The sequence below is a fragment of the Corvus moneduloides genome, chromosome 7 (genome assembly GCF_009650955.1).
Source record: "Corvus moneduloides isolate bCorMon1 chromosome 7, bCorMon1.pri, whole genome shotgun sequence".
Taxonomy (NCBI): Eukaryota; Metazoa; Chordata; class Aves; order Passeriformes; family Corvidae; genus Corvus; species Corvus moneduloides.
The window spans coordinates 21,518,510-21,542,318 of record NC_045482.1 but is presented as its reverse complement, the minus strand read 5'-3'; positions in this window follow the sequence as shown (position 1 = coordinate 21,542,318).

The window sequence follows — 23,809 nt, the reverse complement described above, 5'->3', positions numbered from 1 at the left end:
CGCACATTTGGAGGACTTGTACGGTGCAGTTCAAATCACTGGCACAGGGCTCTTTAGAGCACTACAGAACCAAGAAATTAAGGGAACAATGAAAGCCTGTGTTGCTGCAACAAATTATATATAAAGGTGGCAATGAACAGGACCATAAAGGACTTGCATACAAAAAATACTCAGTAGGACTGCAGCTGCTGCCAACCATCTGTTGGGCGTCCATACCTCTTGCTAAAATTGTGGAATCTCCAAACATACTCTGTACCTCCCAAAATCAAGACTTAGATTAACATCATCTCATATTCAGCATGCTTCTGAACTGGTACAATAGCTGACAATATCAATCTTGTTTACATTATTTGGCTCTAGAGAGGGTATTGCAAGATGCTTCATGTCTCAGAGCATGAAGAATTATTTTTTCTAAAAAAGCCTCCTGCAGGGCTAGTCCAACTTTCTATCTTTGTTTTTTAAAAAAAAACCAAACTACTATGTGTTGTATAGCTTTATATCCCTCGCAGGGATTTCCAGAGTTTATTCTGGAAGATGACGCTTATTTATTAAAAATTGAATTTTTATTTTTGGTAAACCATGCAGATGTGTGACAGATTCCCATCAAATTATGCATCTGATTACCCTCGACACCTCATTTGAGCTGCAATATATTCTGTGCATTGTCTTCCTTTATGCCCATGCTCAACTTGTCCATCTCTTTGCCATTTTCAATATGCTGATTACACCACCTCAGAGGCTTTAGCACTTTTCAAAATATATAAATCCTTTTGCAGGTGACTTCCAAAGAGGCAGCAGTACTAGTAAATTCAAGATTAAACACTACTCTTTTTAGTTTATATTTTGTTTACATTTACATTTTAATACATTTATCCTGAAGATAAAACTTACAATGCCATTCACCTGTCATCCATGAACCATGTGCTGCAGTCCCTCTGCTAATGGAAAGAGATGAGGCGCAAGTATACAAGGTAACTATTTTGGACCCAGTGAACCATTCTGGAGACAAAGGAGTTAGTATTGTTTATGCCACTAGATTATATGAAATTGTCCTCTAATTTTACCTGTGTCTTAATATTTTCAGGGTTATATTTAGCAGTTTATATTGAGACCTGCAGTCAAAAACATGTGTAAAAATATATTATAGAAAAAAAAAGCTATGCAATCCATCAAGTCTCAGACTCCAAGTAGAGGGAGCACTTAGAGAGAGACTTGAATGAAAGGAGGTTATCAGAATTCTTTGGAAGGGATTTATTGACACCACTCAGAGTGCAACACTGGAAAAGGTCTACATGTTAATAAAAAAGAAAAATCCTCAACTGCTCCTCTGTGCAACACTAATTTACCTAAGGTTTGTCTAAGCTGATGGGTTTCACAAACAGACTGTTATATGACAGCCACAAACCACAGGTTCCCTGGAGTGCATCAATGCCCAGTAAGGAATGCTTTGCTACAGAGAACAAAAACCTCTTTGAGGGAAATAGAGGCAAAAAGTGAATCCAAAACAACCAAAACAGTTACAGGAAAGAGCTTGAGGTAGAAAATCTGACAGGCTTTTTAGGTCCTGCCAAGTCTTAGGTAGCATTTTGTTCTGCTCAAAAAGGACTGAGAAAGGGATAAAGATCCTGTAACATCCATGTTATAGTAGCAGACATTAATCAATTTTACAATGGCAGCATTATTAAAATCAAGTACTTTTTATGGTTTATTGCAAATAAAAGCAGCTTTTGTCAAAACAGCTTCAAAGGAAGTGGCAAGCTGACCCATTCATGAAATGAGGGTCCTAGTTCTCAGGTAGCTGAAAATTCTTAACATCTTTCAACAGCAGCTATAAAAGATACATATAATATCATAAGACTATTACTTAATTAGCATTTTGTATTGAAGAATGTAGAATAATCCTCATTTTATATATGAGATCAAGAGATTGCTGTTAGAATTATCTTCATACAACATGAAATTAGCGGAAAAAAATATGACTAAACCAGTAATATCCAATTATGTGAAAGTTCAAAATAAAAATATATTGAGGTGGAATTGGTCTTAAATTTTTATGCTTTAGTTAAATTTTCATTAAGAAAACAAAACCTCAAATCATACATCTCGGAAAATCCACTGAAGCTTCCAAAGACATGTACTTTCTAAAGAGTGATAGACATTTCAGTAGCTGCAAATATCTTTAAGTAATGAGCCTATTTTGTCTACAAATGGATTAAAGGGTTTTTGAGAAACATTGGGAAAATAATCATATGAATGAAGCCGTTTTAAGAAAAAAAAAAAGAGGGGGGGAATGTTGTCCATATTTTTACATTGTTGTTCCACTTCACACTATGTAGGGAATATAGAGTTTCTGCCATAATTCCTCATTTATGTGAATTTAATAAGTCTTAGTGTTCTTGATATTATGCTTTACTACTCTGAGCCTATTGATGCATTTCCACCAAATCCTTTTCTGTGTCCTCTTTTGGAAAATCTTTAGAAAAGCTGTGACAGAAAATGGGCGGGGGGTGGGAGCAGGGAGAGGAATAGAGGAGAGAAAAAAAAAGAAAGGAAAAAGAAAAGAAAAACCAGTCTTGCAGATCTTAGACTATTTTTTTTTCAAAGGCCCGTAGCCATCACCACACCAGAGAACCTCACACAGATTTTTATTATTTTTTTTTTCAGAAAATGTTTTAACACCAGGATTTGATGTCTAGTCTCTGCTTCACAGGCATATCTCTTTAAAGGAGACTTTTCTCTCTATCATTAATGTGTAAGTCAGTCAGTCAGACCTTTTTAATAAGCAGTTGAAGAGCCACTGTCTTTAGCACATGAAACTAACAAAAGCCTCATTAGTCAAATGAACAAAGAATAGTTTGAATATCAATGTATTATTTTAGAGGAAAGCCTCCAAGAGAATCTCAATGCAATCCTTTTTACTGGAGTTTCTCCTGTCCAAATTTTAATGTTCTGGACCCTACCTATAAAAAATTGATGAGCAAAGAAAGCTGTTAAAAGATGACACCCATTGCATGTCATTTTTGCAATGTGCCACTGCGTTTGACAATACAAGAAGTAGATAACAGGCCTTTTTTAAAAAAAAAAAAACAAACTCGTCCAACACAACTGGTTTTTTCTGCTCTGTCAAATGATCTGTTGCATAAATAACCTTGCATCAATTAACAAGGTTATTTAAGTGACCTCTGAGCAGAAGAATAGGGCATCAAAACTGTACAAAATTTGACGAAAACCTCTTGTTCATGCCACAAGGAAAAGTAAAATCTCTACTGGGAATGTCTATAAACAATTTGGAAAAAAAGTCACAAATGTTCTGTATAAAGATTTCATGAAACTAAATTCAGAGACAACAGCAAGTCAGATTCTTAAGTATTTATTAAAAGAAAGGAGAAAAATCTGAGCAATTACTCCACAAAGATAGTGCACAATGTGTTTTGTTCATACACTAGAAGGTATAATTTATCCACTTTTGTTGAGCAATGCTCACAAAAAACACTGGAAGTTCTATACAGCATAAACATACAGAAGGTTCCTACAGAACCAAACAACTTGGCACCACAAGCTTTCCTTTCACACCTCCTAGACTTACCATGCAAATACAGGTAACTCAATGATAAAACATTCTTTTTTATTGGAATGGCATAATTAAAAGGGCTAGATGGATCCATCTATTTTCCAGCCAGAGGTGGTACAATAATTGGTTCTTATCAGTCTTGTACTAAATCACAGACGTGTGGTACCTGGCATACCTGCCTATTAAAATCCTGCACAATGTAATCAGCATGTTTCTCTCAAAATGCAGCACTATTCTTCCAACAATATTCTGTCTCAAAACAGTGTTGTGAATAACTTCATACAGAAATTGAGGAGAAAAAGCTGCAAATGGACATTAAATTTTATGTCAGATAATAATTACAACTAAACATTTAAAACACTTGGGGAAATGAATACATAATAATTATTCATTCAGACATGTTGTTAGGCACTAAAATCACAAGTGCTTTCAACCTCAAAATTGTGCCTTTAAGGCATATTAACATAGGTTGAAGGGGTTTGTCTTGATGCTATGACATGGAACAGCAACAATTAGTACCAAATCTTGCAGGTACAGGATGAAACTAGACGAAATCTGTTGCCATATCTGACTATTACAGCAATTCCACAGCAAGACTCAGATACAGAGAAAAGAGCAAGTGGGAAAAGAATTCTGAAGTGATTCTAGAAATAAATAGTAAGAATGGGAAATTGCAGAGTTCTTTCTTAAAGTAACAAAAGTGTTGACTAGAGAACTTTCAGACAAAACACATTGGAATTAAGGAGTACTTCTGATACAGAATTGCAGAAAAGCCTGCCCTATAAAGGTCAAGAAAATATAGCACTAGAGGTGGTTAGAGAACTAGCTTGGATATCTGACACAAAGGTTACTTGCAGGGATGTAGGGAGTTGATAAGTGGGATGCCGTGAGCATTAGAATTTGCACTGTTGGGTTTGTTTGGGGCTTTTTTCTTCTCCTTTCTGTATTGATGACCTGGCAGAAGAAATGTGAAGAAAGGTGAGACAGTTTTTGCTGACACAAAAATGGGCTGGGAGAGTGAGTCAATACAAAAGGGAAAAGCAATATAGGTCAGAAAGTCTTAGGACAAACTAGGAGTCCGAATGGATAAAAGTGAGTACCAAAAGTCAACCTAAAAATCATAAAATAATGAAGCAAGAGAAGAGAAACAGGAGCTCAAAGTTAATTTTCTTTTCAGAGAACTCAATAGGGGTATGATAAAATAGAACATACCGTCTTCTATAGCATTATATGCATTATTGGTCATGTTGTTGTCATTCACCACAGTTAAAAGGCAAAATAAATTCTGAAATGGTTAAGCAGCAGAGGTGAGTCAAGGAAAGCACTCTGTAACTAGGAAGCAATTTGGCCACTGGGATAACACCAGTAAGTCATGGTATCAGAAAACAAAGCATAGTTTAGAGTTGCTGAGTATACAGCAAAGGAGAGCAACTTTACGTGGTAAGACTGGGATATGGAAAGTTTGATTATTTATAAAGCTGAGGGAAATTTTGTGGCCTTTTTCAAAAGTGAAGGCAATTATGAAGAAACTCTATTAAGGTACACACAATCCTGAAGGGAACAGAAAGGAGAGATGCTGCAGGCTATCTGAGCTTGTGTTAAATAGAAGTACAAGGGGTTATGAACTTAAGCTGGGGGGAGAATTGGACACTAAAAGAATTTAGGTAGAGTTTCCTTGCACTGCTGCCCTTAGTGAAATAACCTACCAAGGCCAGACATTGTAATAAGCAGTTTACAAAAAGAAATATTGGACAAATATACTGTGGTGTGACTGTCCATTTAAAGCAGTATGGCAGCTCCATGAGGGTTTTCTGCCCTCAGTTTGTCAGAAACTCTCCCAACTTTGCAAAAGTTTTAAGGCACTTAGTACCCTTTTGGGAAAGATATAATTAAATGGGATAAAATGCTTGAATTCTGAGTACACGATTCAAAAGTATGAGTGTGCAATAAGAATATTACCATGCACCATATAATACAAACCATAGAAAAAATTACATTTTATATTAACTTAATTTCTAATGGTACGTACCAGGATGGAAAGTACTAGGGACTGAGAACTCCTGGTTCTTAGAAGGGGAACAACTTAGGGATTGACATGTTTAAAAAAAAATTTACAGTCTTTTACATTCATATTCCTTAGGAAAAACACTTTTGAGGTTAGGAATACAACCCTCAGTTTCCTTATCCAAATTTTCCTAGGTATCCCTCCCATTACTACCATGATTAGGACAGACAGAATCTATTCACAAGGTGCTAACTAAACAGCACCTTTTTGATTTCTAACAACATATCATTACCTTAAATCTAATATTGCATGCTAGCTGTTCTAAAAACAAACACTAGATCCTTCTCTTAGTTTCCTCCCTCCCAAAGATGAGTCTTTTCAACATCTCAGTTTTATCTAAAGCTCTGTGAAATCACATGGTCATTCAGGCTGTAAAAGACTTCTATATCACCAAGCCCAACCGCTAACCTAACACTGACAAGTCCACCAGTAAACCATGTCCCCAGGTGCCACATCTACATGTCTTTTAAATACCTCCCTGGATTGTGAAAGACACTTTCCTGGACAGTCTGTTCCAGTGCTTGACAAACATTTCCACAAAGAGATTTTTCCTAACATCTAACTAAACCTCCCTTGGCACAACTTTGAGTCCATTTACTCTCGTCCTATTTCTTTTTACCTGAGAAAAGAGACCAACCCCTGCCTGGCTACAACCTCCCTAAAGGTGGTTGTAGAGAGCAGTAAGGTTCCTCCGAGCCTTCTTTTCTCCAGACTAAACAACCCCAGCTCCCTTAGCTGCTCCTCACAGGCTTTGTCCTCCAGACCCTTCCCCAGCTCCATTGCCCTTCTCTGGACACACTCCTGCACCACAATGTCTTTCTTGTGGTGAGGTGCCCAGAACTGGACACAGCACTCGAGGTGTGGCCTCACTGGTGCCCCCTCACCAGGGGAGCAATTACTGCCCTGGTCCTGCTGGCCACAATATTGCTGATAAAGGCCAGGCTGCCACTGGCCTTCTTGGCCACCTGGGCACACACTGACTGATGTTCAGCCACCGCCAACTAGCAACTCCAGGTCCTTTTCCACCAGGCAGCTTTCCAGCTGCTTACCCTGAGATGCAAATGGAGTGTCCAACACTGGCAGCTAGGCATTAATGTGGATTTCACACTGCCCTACTGTTAATGTTTGTGATATCCCCTTGTCTAAATATCCTCACATAGCCAGCACTGGAGACTGATGAAAGATACTGAGGTACATAGATCTTTGGGGCTAACACAGTACATCTACTCTTACATTCTGACATATGCCAGGGAATTCCCTTTGTTTTATTATAGAATTCAGAAATGAAACACATTTTTAGCACTGCACTTCACGAACTTCTGACAGCATTATACAGGGCTTGAACATACTGTTGGTGGATTTTAAAATCAGAGAACTTGATCTGTTCAAGAGAGCATTTTTCTAACAGGACTAACAATTCAGAAAAATAATTTTAGACCAAATCCAGGTTAACAAGAAAGCACCTGTCCTTTATGGCCTTTATTTAAAATAGAACAATGTAATCCCAGAACACCAGCGCCTGAAAAACATCTACAGTAGAAACTTTTTATAATAATTTTAAAAGGAAAATTATCATAAATTATCTTTGTGCCCATATTAAACAACGTAGGCATTCAAATTAAAGCTTTGTTACTGACTTCAGTAAAACTATTGTTTGTTACAGGTAAAATCATCTGCTGTGAAATACCATGTTTCAGGACCACCCACAAAATTGTGTGTTTAGAGAGTATTAAGCCTGAGCTTTACAATTCATGTGCTCCAACTTAACATGGACAGTTTAAGTTCTTACAACTGGACACACTTCATTATCATTATAGTAATGCATTAATTATTTGCTCCTAACGAATGACAAACTGTCAGGTTTGCTACAGCGCAAAGCTGAAGAGAAGAAGTGACTATATTTTTCTCAACTACCAACTACAAAACAAACCCCACCAAGTATTGAAACGGAAAATGCACTCCCTAAACATTTCAAAGCACTGAAAAATTGTCTTTGTCTATGATTTCACTGATTTTTCTGAACGGCAAAGTTGTCAGGAGACCACTGAAGAGACTTCTTGAATCATCCAGCACTTTACCTCCCGATCACAAAATACTCTCATTTCCTAAGTCGATTTGGTTAGAAACTCAGGTTGCTAACAAGTCATTTGGAGAGAGGTCTTGTTTGAAAAGGGCTTAAAAATAAACTATATGAACATATGCTGTCTATTAAGTAATAAAAACCCACATGACACACAGTTAAACTTATACCATGCCCGTTTTGTTGTCTGTTTAACAAAAAAAAAAAAATTAAAATACTTGGACCAGTTTTAAGGGATCTCTCACAAAGGTGTTCAATTGTAAATGTAATTAACAAACTGGACTAGTCTTTCTATAACTTTGAGCCTTTTACTCCATCCCCTTGATATACATCACCACTCTGATGATTCTTTGTACACTCCATTTCATACTACCGAGAAGAAATTGCTTAAGTAAGAAGGTCTTTAAAAAAAAAAAAAAAGACATTCATTAGGACCTGGACTAAGATCTCAAGTTCACACAGACCACATCACAGATCTACTTAATGGCTACTTTAGTTCTCTATAGACAAATTTCAAATCTATTGAAAAGGTTTTCATACCTCATTATCATTTATCTAAGCACTCCTTTACCGTCGAATTTATCTCCACGATATCAAGTAGAGCTCAGAATTAAGAAGGTTTAGTTACAAAAATGCCAAGAGCAGAAAGCTGACACATGCTATGCATCTATGCATATTGTAATGAATGACCTACTTTAAAATGTGTGTATATGTTAGTTCCTACACCATTTTACTGGTTATTCTCTACAGAAATTTGAATCCTTAACTTATCACGAAGGAAGCCAAACTGCATGTGTTCATTTTCAAGGAAGATGTAGATGGATGGCTGGTGCATATTTTTGTAAAACAGAAGAACAAAGGAGGGCTGAAGCAAATGGAAGAAGATTAATCTTAAAAAAAAAGGTCTATATTGCTGAATTATAGCACCACAATTCTCCAATACTTGGATATGCACAGGTGACAGCTACAGTCTTTTTTTCCTACGAACACCTAAAAAACAGAAAACAAAACAAACACCCCAAAGCAAAACAAACAAAATATCCCAAACCATCCTATCCAACCAACAAACCACTAAAAGTACTTGTATTTCAGATGTCAAAAACTATTTATCTTCACAGTTCATGTAACTTTTGGGGTAGATTTGGCTGTCCACTCAGGGCATACCTTCCAGAAACAGAGATTATATTACTATCTGATTTTTAAATAGATATCATCTAAATTACTACATTTTAAAATGAGGTCGCTTTTTGAGACAGTGTTTCAGACTGGTGAGTCCATTATGCAATTGTGCAGCTTGGTAGCTACTATCAGGATGAACTTTGAAAAGCAGTTAGAATTTAAAACTTTACTTTCAAATTTATTTCATAGTTTAGCTTTGAGAGAAAGTGTTTTTCTCTATAGGAATTCTCAGACAGCTGTGCTGAGCAAACTAGGTGCTTCTTCCTTTCAAGTTAAACCCTTTAGATTACTTTAACACAGCTCTTTGTGGTTTAATTTATCATATGTCCTGGCACCATTTATCACTAAATGCAGAATGATGAAGAAATGGCTCTATTAAAATGGAATAACTACTGAATTAAAAAGCTGTTAAATGAGTTGGAGTGCAGACTCCTGTTAACAATATGTGGGAAGAGTGTTTGGCTGAAATAAATTACTTTCACAGTAATAATTTGAGAAGTGCACCTTTGGAGAAACATGTTCAAAAATTCACATCTTGATTTCCTGACTAAAATCACATTCACCACTAATAATATTTTTAAATTAGCTTCATAGCTAAGGTGGAGAAAAAATTAGTCTCAAATACTTTGGTTCAAAACCAAAATACTCTTTATTAAAAAAGCTATGAATGGCAGTTTTTAAAATACACATGCAAAATAAAATAGCTGATTCCAATTAAGATATATTTCTCATGCTTACCCTTAACTTAAAAAAAAAAAACTTTTACAATCTTTCAATGTAGTCTGCCTTATAAACTTGTAAATAATATATAGCCCTGTAATTCAGAGTAGTCTGCATTGTAACTCTAAAAATCATAAACAGTCAACTACCTGATGAGTCGAAATATACTTTCATTTTATTGATTGAAATAGAAAATGTAGGTAAGAGAAAGTACTGAATAGATACTCAGTAAGTTCATAATTGACATGTTTCAGATATAAAGCATTTTTTTCATATTCTAAAAAAATGCTGGATTCAACAATTTATAGTTTGTTATTAATAAAACCAGCCCATTTCCAAACAATTTAGTGCTGTAGATCACTGCCTTCTTACTCTTGTGCTTAATCAACACAATTCTTGTGGTTAACAGCAGCATTTACTCAACCCTTATTAGGAAATTATTTAGCTCAATAAAAGGAAGTGTCCATCTATCACTCATGGCCCTCTCATGCACTGATTGATTTCACTGGAAGCAAAAATAATTTCCCAGAACTCACGTGCATCATCTCGCGCCTTTGTAACAACCTGCTAAGGGATATCTTATGGTCATAGAGTGGCATCTTTATGGCTTTAAGAGCAGATTTTATTTCTATGAATGGTTACTAAAAAGCTGCATCCTGACTCAGTCTGTTTTCAGGCTCTGCTGTGGCACAGAATACAAAAAATAGTTATAACGCACATCTCTGTCAACTTTGCCAGCACCTTGTGTGGACAAATATCATGCATGAGATGTCAGTGCAAAGGCATGTCATGATTACTCACTCCCAGACATCCTAGAAAAAGTTAGCCATCTTACAAAAGCAAAAATCATAATGACCAGAAGGGCCACTGTATTTAGTACAAGCCAATAGATTTACACTGAAACGACAGAACATGTTACCTGAACATTAGACAGCTTTATGGACCAGACAGTAATAGAGTGATTGCAAGATACACACAGTATTCCTAAAGGAAACCCAAATGGAGGGCCTTTGCGCTTCTCATCAAAAACTGAAAACGATTGTTAAGTTTACCTCAAACCCTTGTGTATTTTATCTATCAGAAATACACAGGCCATAAAAAACACAAGGATTCTTTTCCATTTCAGACTTGGTTGGCAGAAAAAACTCATTTTTACCTCTACAGACTGTGTGATTGCCAGGCCTGTTGTGAAATCCAGGGCAGAGCTATATACATTGACCTTTACACTTGCCATCCATAGTCATCTGCATATATACCATCTTGCTTCCTTTTGCGTGTACAAGAACAGAAGGAGTAAGAATAGTAGTGCAGTGACCCACTTTCATACATCCTTCTTTAGCTTTAATATACTGCAACTTCCCCCCCCTACGCTAACCGAAGGCCCCTTCATGGTTGTATACATTCATCTTGTTCTCTCCTTTGTATACACACAGTACTGTGTTCATCTGGTCCAGCACAGTAGCTAAGTCCACCTGCCCTTGCTCCTTTGCCAGCTAAAGCTCCATCCATCTGTCTAGATGGGAATTAATACAGAAGAAAAAAAAATTCATAGTTTCTTTCATAGTTAACTTCAGCAGTGTTGAAGTTAAAAGGGCCTTGACGCTCTGGGCTTTTTTAAGGGTTTTTTTGTGTGTGGTTTTGTTTGTTGGAACCCTGGGTTTAGAGAATTTAGGTTTCCGGGATATAATAATATATATATGTGTAACAATATGGAGGATTTTGGGTGTGGTTTTGTTCTTCTTCTTTTCTCCTTCTTCTTCACAAATCTGGGTGTTCCGGTATTGGGTCAAAAAACCCGCAGTGCGGTTCATGAATAGTTAGTTATTGGATTATAAGTAAAAACAAATTACTTGGTATTTCATAATCGGGTGATTTGGACCCTAAAAGGCCTTGAAAGTTCGAACTCATGGCCATTTTCCACTTTGTTGACTTGGAGGCACACTCTGTGCAGCTGTATTATAGATAAGAAATTATAAACATCCATTAGAAAAAAGTCAGGCGTCTCCTACGTTTCAATCCTAACGCTGAGTAAAAGAACTCGCAATTCAGAGGCAAAATGAAAATAGAGGAATCAACATTTGTTATTGTTGGGTCAAGGGTTTTTTTCAGAAAACTATAAAACTGGCAAGTAAAGAAGTGAATGTTACCTTCAGCTGAAAACTGTATTTAAGCATGAAAGATACACTCCATACAGTCTTTTCTGCCATGTTACCATGGATAAAATGTAGTATGAATTTAATCTCAAGTGGTTTTGGTTTTTTAACAAGTAATAGAATTTAACTTATTTTCCTTTATAATAGTAAGCAGTTGCATAATAAAATACATTAATTATGAAATATATCTGCTAAAATAACTGCTTCTTAGAGGTTTTACCACATTTGTAACACAGCAAATGTATCTTTATTGGTACTCAAGTTATACCATACAGCATAGCCGCTTTCAAAAATGCACAGAAAATTAAAGGGTTTATTACTTGGAATGGTATCTTAAACAAATGTGAGAGAGTCTCTGTTCCACAAGTAACAGAATCACTGAATCATCAGGGTTGGAAGAGACCTGCAAGATCATCTAGTCCAACCATCAACCCAGCACCACAATAATCACTCCTAAAGCAATATCCCCAAGTGCCACATCCAGGCACCTCCTGAACGCTTCCAGAGAAGGTAATTCTACCTCCTTCCCAGGCTACTTATTCCAATGACTAAATACTCTTTTGGTGAAAGGTGGATTTCCTATTAACTAGTATGAACCTCCTCTGGGGAAAAAAACTTCAGAAATTGTCAACTGATTATCGCAAAATTTAATCTAGACATGGAGATTTTGAGGGAACATGGTTTCTTATTTGTACAATGGGAAAAGGTGGCAAGGCAGAGAAGAAACCTCTCCTCAGTGCACAGCTGAGGACAAAGCTGAGGGAGGATCAAAGATCAAAGTCTGCTCCCAAGGCTCCAAGGGAGGGCTGCCACCCCCTCTGCACTGTGCACAGGAGTAGGAGATCTTGACCAGCCCTGAACTATAGATCAGGACCCACAAGTTCAGTGCTCATGCAGCCCCATCAAGTTCTGATGCCCTTCACTTGAAATAAATAATTAAATTAAATAGTATAAAATTTGCTGCTTTACCTGTTCTCTTATATTTGGCTCTGGAGATTCCTACAGATTCAAAATGGATTTAGGGAATAATTATAAAAATTTAAATGGCTGTCATTCATCAACACCAAAAACGGAACTCTCAAATCCTAAACCCTGTGTAGCACAAATGTTTTGAATGGAGGAGTTCTTACAAATGCTCTACTGGGCATAACGAAATGTCTTAAGCAGGAACAAACAGACTAAGCTACTGAACTGAGGTAAGAGCAAATGGGAAAATGCCCGGTTTTAGAGCAGGCAATAGTTTTAAGCTAAATTCGTTAAGGAGCGTACTTTAATTAAATAAAAGAAACAACCCTGAGTATTTTACTGACTTTCTATTTCTTTAAACTTTCCCTTATAAATATTTCTTTTTAAATAAATACAACATTTCACTTGCACTAATAATTTTGATTTCTTTTTTCAGAGTTTTCAGCCATTTTTTTATTTGGGTTTCTTTTTTTACATAGATTTAACCACACTTCTCAATGTTTGGGAAAAAACACTCTGAACAATAACTTCCAACAAAACATGTAATTCCTTGACAGAGAATCCAAACAAACCCGAACAGCTCAGAAAGAACACAGCTTTTTAATAGTTAATATTCCATCCATTTAATATCTCTAATTATTTTCCCTCTGCAGCTTTGATGGGTAGTTATAGCCTGGAATAAAAACACTGTGGTAAGGACGGCTGCACAGCAAGGTTAAGTGCCTTCTTGTCTTCAGTACCAATAATTACCTTTAAAAAAAAAAAAAAAAAAAAAAAAGAAGCTGTTTTCAGGTTTGACAGTTAATTTACTAATGAGTACGTGGACCTAATTTATAATAAAGCAATATTGGCCAGAAATAATCTCCCATTGGTACTCATTCGAATTATTTTATTGTTCAAGTCTCCTATTAAATAAATTGGAAAAGATTAATTTTGCAAGATGGATTGTCAGAGGCTGCTGCATAAAGTAGATACATGTCAGCACTAAGTTTAATTATTGATCACAATACAATAGTGCTGAGTATTCCAATCCCCAAACAGCTTCCAGTAACTATCAGCAGATTCCAAATATAGAAACTGAAGGGAAAAAATTTGATTGCAGATGACTACATTTTTAAATAAATAAATAATTCATTAGCACCCAATAAAAAATTAATTTTAAAGTACAATTCAGATCACTCACTAGATCATATAACTAGTAATCAGAAAATGAAAGTGCCTCCTTTCACGTGACAAACTCTAATGAAGTAGCATAATGTGCTTTTGATCAGGGTATTCCTATGATTCACCAGTTCTGGAAGAGAAATTATAGTTGGAAATGGAGGTTGGGTGGAGCAGAGTCCCTCATTACAACCCATCTCGATGCAAAACAAATGTAAATATTGCAGGATGTACAGTGAACACTGTACTTACAGAAATACATAACAGGAAAGATGTGAGGATGCACCTTTGGAAAGAAACCCATTTTCCAGCTCTAATTAAGTTCTATAACAGTAGAAAGCAGTCTAACAGGACAATTCCAACGCTTTCTAGAAGTAGTCAATAGTGGATAGTTTTCCTTTTAATTTTAGAAAGTTCAGCAAATGGACATGAGGAAAGGCCTATCTATTTGAGATTTTGCACCTAGTCCTTAAAAATCTCTCTGGAAAAAAAAAGGGGGGTGAAGTTACAGCCTGATGAAACTCAGTCGAGTTACTTTGCGAAGAGTTCTAATTCCAGGGTAGCAAGTGATGATGAGAGTTGTCTTAGATACAGGAATCAGCAGATAGAGGTGTACAAAAATGTACACAGATATATATATATGTGTGTGTGTGTGTATGTATGTATGTATAGTAGCAGGAAAGATGGAAACGGCATACAAATTATTTTTTTAACACAATGTCAGATATTAATACAGTATCGGTATGGTCATTGTAAAGCAATTTTCACTGTTTAATTCTGTACAGTTACTGTTTAAATTTATAGATTTTATTAACTTTCATACAAATAACATTAATGAAACCACTGTTTTTCTAGTGAATTTTAGTGTGCATCCTGAAAACTTTTCAACTTCCTCTGACCTTTTAAACAATAATTTCAGAGTATAACTCTGCTTTATTTACAGCAAAACTAATTTTCCAAGCCAGCATCCAATATCACAGAGAGTCCAAGTCCACTTTGACATTATCATCAGAAACTTAGTAGAAACCATTCAAAGGTAATTTCAAGATTATTCAAAAAATAAATGAGCCCTTCCAAGATTTTTTTCTTTTTTTAAAGCAGCTACAAAGTTTTAAGTTTTACCCACTGTTACACATATCGATGTTAACTCATAAATCTGGGCTTCATCCAACACCTGCTGAAGTCAACAAAATTGCCCCCTTGACTTAACCATGTGCTGGATCACGTCCTTTGTGACAATTATAACACACTTACCAAATGTTACATCCCCAGACCAGGAGCGTTTTTAATTGAGCTTTAAAAGTTTTTATTAAACTCTTGCTATATTCCAAAAGACCAAACACAGCTTGCCACCGAGCCCTTCTCCTGGAGAGACTCCCAGGAGCACTAAACTCTTCTGATGAGTCTAAAGGAATGCTTGGCACAATCACTGGTTTTCACAAGGTCTGTGACTGCCTTTGGCAGCCATTGAGCACCTTTCAGCATAACCTGCTCTAGCATTGCTATGCCAGTTTAGGAGTATTCCACTAGCTCAGAGAAATGAATTCCTTCTAAAAAAAAAAAAAAAAGCTATTAAAAACTTCCTTACTATATACCCTAAATCCATTTGAAGTGTAAAAGCAGCATTCTACTGGCCCTTACACCCACAGCCACTTTTATCTGGGGAAAGACATGGGTTCTCAGCCATTCCTGATGCTACTGAAGCCTGGATACAAGGTAGACAAAATTCTTTCAATTGTGGGTTGTTAGTAGCAGTCCGTTCAATTCCCTCCTCTAGTTATAGCAGGTTATAGGCAGAGTGGCAAATGTCAGCACTAAAAAAACACCAAAAAACAACAAAATAAAAAGCACACAAGCAAACAACCCAACCACTTCAAAATCAGGTTACAGAAGATGAAGACTACAGAGTTAAGAGAATCTTTTACATTCGTCTAGCTATTCAGGAAAATTATTTTAAATTATAAATTATGTTAAATACAAAAGGTATTTCTTAAGATGCCTTCTCTACAAAACATTATTTTTCAGACTAGGTAGTCAGCTGAAATAGATTAAAGCATCCCTTCCGTCATCTCACCCCCAACACTTCTGTGAAGACCTAAGAACTTACTTAATTTTAAGCATATATGAAGTCCAGTGGGGAAAAAAAAAAGCGCTCTCACTTGCTTAAAGGTTGTGTATGAATCTTTGCCATATTAAAAACAGTCTTTTGAAGTCCCAGTAGCGTTTTCCAAACGCCACAAAACAACTTTTAGAGATGCATTTTTCACCTTAACTCGGTTCACTTAGTGTACACACAAAGGAAGTCTGTTTATATCCCAAGAGATTGAGAACACACAAAATAATTATTCACTGACAAGACTGTAATCTAAACCTCACAGATGAAGGCAGATGTTTTCAGCAGGAACTATATGGAAAAAAAAAAAACCCAGTCCACAATCAATATTATTCTTTCATATTATTATTATTCCAATAATGCCTAGAGGCTGACAAATGTATGGGAATTACCATGACAAGTTTGTGTTTACAAACCACACCATGATACTCTGGCCTGGAAAATCACCATGGCAGCTGTGCCACCCAGCTCTTTATTCATCTGTCTGCCTCTCTCTGATTGTGAAAGGATGCCTCTAACACAGTAAAAACCCCTGGCTTTTCTCCACACTAGTCCCTTTGCCAGAACCAAATTCTAGGTTTTCATCATTCCAGTAGGTCCTGTGAGATTTGATCCTGCAAATGAAGGAGCTTTGCTTCATGACACTTAATGCCTGCCCATTGGGCCTCAACATCAGGAAGGCTGTGAAACTTCTGACAGTCAGATCAATATTTTTGTTGTTACAGATAAAAAATGGACTGGTACTGCCCTCCAGCAGCCTGGCTGCCAAGTCTGGGAGGCAATAGTGCCATGGGTTGGAAAGTTATTTTTAACCTTCTGCATTAGGTTTAGAAGAAAAAAGATTTCAACTACAAATCAAGTAACAAGTGTTTAGCAACTATTGGACAATAGCCTACCAATGAAGACGTGCCTTCTCCCCAGAAAGGGGATTTTGCCATTTCCTGAGGTTCTGAGCCTCGTCACTGCCTTAGAGGCATATGGAAAAATTGCACCCTAAACATGGCAGCAACCCCAGTGTAAAGTGGCAAAGGGGGAGACTTGCAGCCAGTACTGCAGCATGTGAGGAGTCCCCAGCCTGCCTCAGGCAGTGCTGGCAAGAAAGTGATACCAAAGCTGATCATGAATTCTTGTATGAAAGGTTATCAACCCTTTATTCCTGCAAAAAATACAGATTTGAATACACAACTAAAGTTTATCAGAAATCAGATTCAAAAAGGAACTGCATGAATTTCATGCTAAAATCCGTAAATGTCTAATCAAAATTTGAAAATTTGTTCATTTGTAAAAGATGTGAAATATCAGCAGTTATATAGAACAGTTAAAAACAAGTCAATAAAATATAAATGCGTTCAAAATCAGTTTAACATGATGAGAATTTACTTTTGCATTAGGTTCAAGTCTTATCTTAAACTCAAAAATAAATAGCCAGATTTAAACTGCTTTTTCCCTACAAGCCATCCAGAAATGCATACTATTAATGTGTGAAAAAGTAAAAGTAATTACTTCTAAATATGCTGTAAACATTTTATTCTTCTCAACTACGAAAAGCAAGAACTTCAAATACTTTCACATAAAATTAAATGGTCAAGATTTCAGCCCATACAGCTCACACCTGAAAGCCAGTGTTGACTTTTATCATTGCTCTCACTCAAAACAAAGCATCTTTAAGGAAAAAAGAATGAAAGTGGTCACTTTCACCTTTACCAGAATCAAGGGCACCAAATGAATGGCTTTGCAGGGGCTCCAAGACTGGTAAAATTGGCCTTACCAAGATTTTTTTATTCACTATATCTCTTTATTTTTTCCTTCAAATATGAACAAACTAAAAAATCCTACATGGAGGAAAATGATGAAATCAACCCAGAGAGAGTCATGGAGAGCAGCTCAGAGTTAAATAATGGAACAGCTTTGTGGTTACCATTCACACAGCTCTCAGAATCGGGGCTATCAGGCAATGAAGTAGAATAATGAAGCTACTCCTTCAGATAAGAGATCGGCTTTATAAATATGATCTTTTGTACAGCAGCTGTAGAACTGTACACTTGAAAATAAGTTCGTCATAACTCTGACAGCAGGTGAAGTGGCTCAGGTTTGTGTATGCTTATGAGTTTCTGGGAATATTAGTAAGTTTACAGAAATAAAAACAGAACAAAGAAATTTTTCAGGAGAAAAAGCTTGCCAGTGCATAAGAGCTGGTGGCTGAATGAATACATACATGGTCAGCAGCCAGTTATATGCATGTGGCTTAGAGAACAGGGTTCACAACCACCATTTCTAAAAGCACAGGGTATCTTTTTGCTTACAGGGTAGAAACATCCCTTCTGTAACAGCAGCATAGGAGTATATCCTCCTTCCAAGCTAGCACTAGGCTAACAGGGCAGTACCTAATGAAATACATAAATAGATCTGACATCCTGTCCGTGGGGAACCACTGGACAGTACCAAAGCCATAAAATATGGTATTATGTGCTCAAACACTATGTGGATATGCAACATTGAAAAATTTGCCATGTGTTAATACCAGAACAATATTTGCATGCATACTGAGCAGTGTGTTTTTATTTCCAGTTGTCTCATAAATAAATTCCTAAGAAATAGTGAGAAGCTGTTCTTGAAAATTTTGATGTACATTAATATGTAGTTCTTTAAAATCTTATCACACAAATTTAATTGAACAATTGTTTATTTCTTTTTTCAGGGCATGGGAGTATTTATTTTCTGGTTTGGTGGGTTCATTTTTCTAGTTTAAAAAAAATAAATGACTGCATTCCCCAAGTTTCTGATATACGTGGTTTTGCTTTTCTTAAAAGACTACTTCAGTTCTTCTATTGCTAATAGCCACCAAAAAAAATAAAATCAAAAAACCTTTTGCATTATTGTGATTACAAAAAAATAATATTTTCTAGCCACTGCCAGTCAAGTAAGTTCACCACTTCTCACTTCATAGACTGAATATTCAGTTTTAGCATAAGAAGGTTTTGCTTCTTCTGTCACTGCAACCCTGAAATCAATGTTGTTGCTGCAGGTGGCAGAAGCAATGGGAGCAGCAAAGCCACCAGCACTGTCTACACATAAGGTGGGAGCTAGGGAGGCTGGAAGAAGCATCAGCAGGAGTGTGTGCTACGGGTAGAGAGCTCTAAAAAAGCTTTAAAAAACTAGGAATACAGCAACCAATTTTGCAGACACAAAGAGGAGAATGTTATGCATCAAGTGTAAAAAATTTGAGGTTTCAGAGATAGGAAAACAAGAGGTAGCTGGAAAAATACACTACATGACTGCATGGGAAGGATGGATGTGGTCCAAGGGCTGGATATTAGAGCAAAGGAGACACAGATCATGTCTTTTCCTCTACCATCCATTTACTGACTGATTTTTAGAAAAGAAACAGTCTATTCTTATGTGTACTCATTTTTTCTCTTGTCCACCTCACCTATTTGGATAAAAAATTCTCTGTGACAAAGATTGCTCTTTCTTGAGTATTTGTGAGAAACTCAGCACGTGAAATTTCAGTGTCTTCAGAGTCTCTGAAGTACAACAATAATATAAATGATACAAAATATGAATTATACAAAAGTTACATTTCTTATTATCTGTTTATTTTTGCCTAAGAGCCCTGAGATATTTTCTGACCAAATAAATTTTAGATCTTAGTGCAATAAATAAAATTTACTCCACTGAATAAATAAATTTTAATTTCTATCACAATACAAAACACAGAGTATGTTTTATACATATACAGAACAATTCCAAAGGCTCCCTTAACTTTCAATGGAAGACTCTTGTGCATCCCTTGAGTCTCTAAAAGTGTTCTCTATCTAGTTTTGAAGAAAGAGACAGAGAAGTCATAGCTGAAGAAAACAACTGTAAAAATACCTCTACAATACTGCTGCATTTTCTGTTATTTCAGTGCTTCACCACACTCTCCAATATTTTGATCATATACTTCTTAACGTTTTAAATAAATTGATAGAAAGCAACAAAACCTCAGAAGTAACAACAGTCACTGAATAATTATGAGATCATTGCACCATTCAGCAATTCTGAGAACAGTCAAATGACCTTGCAGAACAGATCTCCTCCAGCAGAGAGCACGTGCATGGAAAAAAAGATAAATAAAGAGGAAGAAGAGGCAGACCAAAACTTTAAAAAAAAAAAAAAAGCATGCCAAATTTGGGTGAATCCCCTGCATATGCTTCCTCCCCCTGCCTCTGAGTTAATGTTAACTGGCAGAATCATAGAATGGCTTGGGTTGGAGGGAACCTTAAAGATTTTCTAGTTCAAACCTCTATGCCATGGGTTGCTCAGAACCCCATTCAGCCTGGCCTTGAGCACTGTTATGTATGGGCATCCACAGCTCCTCTGGGCAACCTCTTCCAGTGTGTTACAGAAAAGAATTTCTTCCTAATATCTAACCTAATCTACTCTCTTTCAGTTTAAAAGCCATTCACCCACCTTTTATCACCATGTGTCCCTGCAAAAATCTTTCCCCATCTTTCTTGTAGGCTCCCTTCAGGTAGTGGAAGGCTGAAATTACAACAGAAGAAGAGAATAAAAAAATTATGTAGTGGAATCTGCAGCCCCTGTCTTTTCTACCTTACTTTCTACTGGAAGGTTTTGTCTAACTGGATTCATCCAGACTCCCACCCTTTTCCTTGTCCCCATCACCACTTCTTTTCTCTTTCCCTGTATCTCTGGATATCCTCTCTTCTCCTCCTAAATATTCTTGTTTTCTTCAGTCTTCTCTCTTCCCCCCTCTCCCCAGTCCTTTTTTGACCCATAATCCCTTTCCTTACTCTTCTCTGCTCTTTCATAGTCCCTTTCAAAGTGAGCCGCAGCTACTGCATGGGTGCTTAACAGGTGTTTGCCAAGGCTGCCTTTCTCTCTCCTATGCAAAAAGGCACTCACAGCAACGAGAGGAAAGGAGACAAGAAAAAAAAACAAGCCAAAGAACAAAACAAACTAAAACAAAAATTTAAAAATAAATTTAAAGAAAGTGCAGATAAAAGGGAAACAGGTGTGTGTAGGCCAGAGGGAAACAAGAGAAGGTAGAGCTGAAAAGAGGAGGAATTTAGATGAAGCCAAGGGGATTTAGAGAAAGAAATCAAGAAACGAAAGCCAAAAGCCCTTGCTCACAATCATGCCAGAGGAAAACAAAGAAGTTGAAACAAAAGGAGACCAAACAAGAAAAATTACTCTAATTCTAGACAAAAATTAAATTAATTAATTAAATAAAAACTAGCCAAACAACCAGAAACAGAAAGAACAGTGAGGAGAAAAAAAAAGAGATGGCAGAAAATACTGGAAGTAAAAAGAGATATTGTTTGAAAACTGAGCAACAGTTAGAAAAAAAAATAATAAAGAATAATTTTAAACTACATTAAGTGCAAATACTATTTTCCCACATTTATCTTCTTATTACTTTTTTAATCAAAGTCAAAGAAGGAAAAAGGAGTGCAACAAGGAACCTGGAAAGAGGTGTGGGTGCAGTCTTCTTTCACATCTCTGATCACCACACTGACTCTGTATTGACCCATGTGGTCACTGCAAGGGCAAGGGGTGAGGGGCACAGATGGATTGAAAAGACAAGATTCCAAATGTGGTGATAAGGTCTTTTTTCTTTTAAATTTTGAAAAAGAGCTGCCATTCTTAATGTTTGTAGTTTAGCATGCATCCCACATGCATCAAATTATCACATCTTTTTTTGACAGAAATACTTTTCAGAAACAACTGGAGAACAAAACTTCTTTTCTACATTAAGTAGCTTTTTCTAGCTCTGAAATTTGACACAAGTTTGTTTTAAAGGTTAACCATATTTTAATTAATACTTGGGATTAATTCTGAAAGGAAAGGGGAAGCAACAATCTGTCTTTCCACTTATCAGTGGAAATGGTGACATAAAACCAGAAAGAAACTCACCCCCAAAATAGAACATGTTATAACAGGAAGAAGTTGAAAGAAAGCTGTTTTCTTATACTGACAGAACTTTCAAGATTTTTTCCCCTATATCAGACTGTTTCTGATTCAAAAACCAGAAATATAAAAAGTACTTATTTTCATAAAATGCAACAAAATGAATCATTTTCCTTCTTGAAGCATTCCTTGTTTTAACAATCTGAAATATACAGCTTGGGTTTGCTTTTTTTATGCTATAATTGGCTTGTCTTTTTAAATGATATAAAAATTTTAACCCAAACTGAAATCATTCTTGACAAAAAAAGACACTTTCTCCACACTAAAGCAAGAACAAGACATTACACCTGATCCTTTGTCAAAAATCAGTCTGAATTCAGCAAAATGCAATCTCCCAACAAATTTTAAATACAATTTTTGGCCAAGAAATCTCTTTTTTTTGTTTACTACTTCACCTCATGTGAAAAGTTCCAACAGTTACTTACTAGAGTAGATGCAGGTGCTCTGAGGAGGAGTACCACACACTTCAGCACACAAGAGTTCATCCTGCAACAGGTCAGTTTATCTATCTGCTAAGGGAGAGTGTGTTTGCAGGTCATTTGCAGGCACCTAAGTGCAGAACACCCACCTTCCCTACCACAAAAATATGCTTCTGTCCCCGAAGGCTGCAGTGATGCAATCTGACATTAACTTAAACTGTCTACCTTACATATAGAAGCAGTTCATTATATTTCAACTCTAAGTAACATAGTTTTAACAAATTCATAATCCATCATTCATTTTCTGCCATAGAGACACTGTATTCTCTAGCCTTTCTTTTATATTCTGCCCCTCATCCTTACTGCACTCAATTCGCTCAGTTTATCTTTTTATATTTACTATGTGTGAGAAATATTCAAACAAGGCAAAAATAACGACACTTTTAGCAATGATCTCTATTCTTTACATAATGTTCTGAAAGGTTCCACATGACAACGCTGGCAGATGTTGATGCAGGCAACGTTTTAGCTAAGCCAATGATTGACAGGTACACCATTATTTCTGCAATCTGGACTGACTGTTACACAGAGTAAATGCTAATCCTTATCCATTCAGTTGTTTCTCCACATTATTCATTTTTTCCCTCCAGCGTAGAAATGACTTGTTTGTTGCACTCCTAATCCTATGCCTTTGTGCCAATGGACACCGGACTGCAATGAACACACCTGGACAACTATTCTCTGATGAGGCTACGGAAATGGTAGCCACTATAGCAAATGCCTGCTAGTAAAACCCATGATTTGTGACTCCTGGGGAGCCAAAGAATAATTCTCCTAGCTTCAACTAATTGAGCTATACCTAGAGATTTTGTGTGCTTATGTAGGTATCTCATTTTATCAAGACTGATTTGCATGCAAAAAAAACCCCACCTGACAATATAAACATACTCTATCCTGTTTTAAATTTGGTCCTCCACAAAATGCATGCTCAGGAGATGGAAGACTTTTACTGGATTTAATTGGATGTTAGCTTCTGAGTATTCCAAGGAATGAATTATGGGAGACTTTGATGCCACAGCGCATCAGGTTGGATTAGCAATGAAAGGAGAGCACATTCTGAGCAAACTATCCAAAAAATGCAATTGCAACAGGAAAATACCTTGGGACAATCAAAAACAAATCTGAAGTGATTTTGATTTGAGAATATTTTTCATCTTAAGTTCTGCCCTCAACAAATCAGTTTCTTGTAGCACAAGAGAGAAAAAGCTAAGTTTAACAAGTTGTGTAAGACTAACCAAATTACAGAAGGCAAAAACTGTGACAAGAAATTTTCACTCTAAGTGTTGTCAGGACCTTTATGCAGAAGCCATAGATGTGCATTATAACTGATTCCAAACAGACCAAAAAAAGTA